This window comes from Nannospalax galili, unplaced genomic scaffold, assembly GCF_000622305.1.
Source record: "Nannospalax galili isolate Female #2095 unplaced genomic scaffold, S.galili_v1.0 Scaffold11582, whole genome shotgun sequence".
Classification (NCBI taxonomy): domain Eukaryota; kingdom Metazoa; phylum Chordata; class Mammalia; order Rodentia; family Spalacidae; genus Nannospalax; species Nannospalax galili.
In genome coordinates, this window is record NW_008348443.1 from 1 (window position 1) to 1,243 (window position 1,243).

Sequence of the window (1,243 nt, forward strand, 5' to 3'; positions counted from 1 at the left end):
TATGTGTATGAGTGTATTACCTGCATGTATGTGAGTGCACCCATGTTGTGTAATACCTGCAGAGGTCAGAAAAGAGCATCAGATCCTGTAGAACTGGAGTTACAGATTGTCGTGGGTGCTGGGAATTGAACCCAGGTCCTCTGACAAAGCAGCCAATGCTCTTAACTGCTGAACCATATCTTCAGCCCCAGTGATCTATAATTCTTATACAGATAGATGTGTGCCAAAGTAAGGATCCACTCCCATGGCTTTGGATCAGAACACAACTAGGTTTATTGGAATGGGATTTTCACTCTTCTATTCTCCCACACGCTGCTTAGATATGTCATATAGAGTTTTCCCTCTTTCTCAGTGATCAGAAATGCTTGGTTTTCCTCATCTGTTAGTTGCTCTCAGCCCTTGCATGCAGGTTACACTTTGGCTGTTTCTAGACCTCACTCAGCACAATGACCCCACTATGGACCAAGGTGTTCTCCAGTAGGCTGATTCCCCTCAGGTTTTACTGCATGGAAAAGAAGAAGCTAGGTCCTCACAGCAGGCAACAATTAGCTCACAGGCCTCCAACCCAAGATTCTCTGAGTGGCAGTTGGAAAGTTTCACAGCTTCACATGACAGCTTTGTGCCAATGTCCTACAGTTTATCTTCTGAAATCTGCAGACTTCTCAGGTTCCTAATGTTGTTGAGGACCACAGCCAGGTCTTGATAGGCACTGGGTCATGGCTATGGTCGACCGACCACTGGTGTCACCAGGGTGTGTGGCTAGGTGGGCTGACTTGGCTCCACCCAGCCTGTGCACCTGGGTGGCCAGGCCAACTCCATTCTGCCATTGTGTGTGGGCAGCCAGGCCAGTGCAGCCCTGCCATCTTGTCTCCCCCATTATTTTCCCTCTTACTTGCCAAGTCCTGAGTTCAGAATTTTGAGATCAATATAGAAGTGCCTACAGTCAGGCAAATATTCACCTTGTGTGATACGGTTCCTCACATGGTCCACCACATTCAGTGTGCCCCAGGCCCTGAGGCTGTGTGCCTCATTCCTACACCATTTTTCTCTCAACACTATCACTTTGGGCTGTCTTGTCATAACCTTTCTTGTATGTATCAAAACTCATACTGAAAAATGAGTTCTGAGTTGCAAAAGAGGAGTCATTTTTGTACATGTCTTTCATGCCTTTGTCCACCAGTTGAACAAATACACACACACACACACACACACACACACACACAAAATGCTATTATTTATTTAT

At 46.2% G+C, this 1,243-nt stretch overlaps 1 non-coding gene across 1 annotated transcript; it reads right to left on the minus strand.

Moving 5' to 3' along the window:
• Positions 1-1,077: 1,077 nt before the first annotated feature.
• LOC115072399 lies at positions 1,078-1,205 on the minus strand. The gene has a single exon (XR_003851452.1). It is a non-coding gene; the product is annotated as a small nucleolar RNA SNORA40 (small nucleolar RNA).
• Positions 1,206-1,243: the final 38 nt, after the last annotated feature.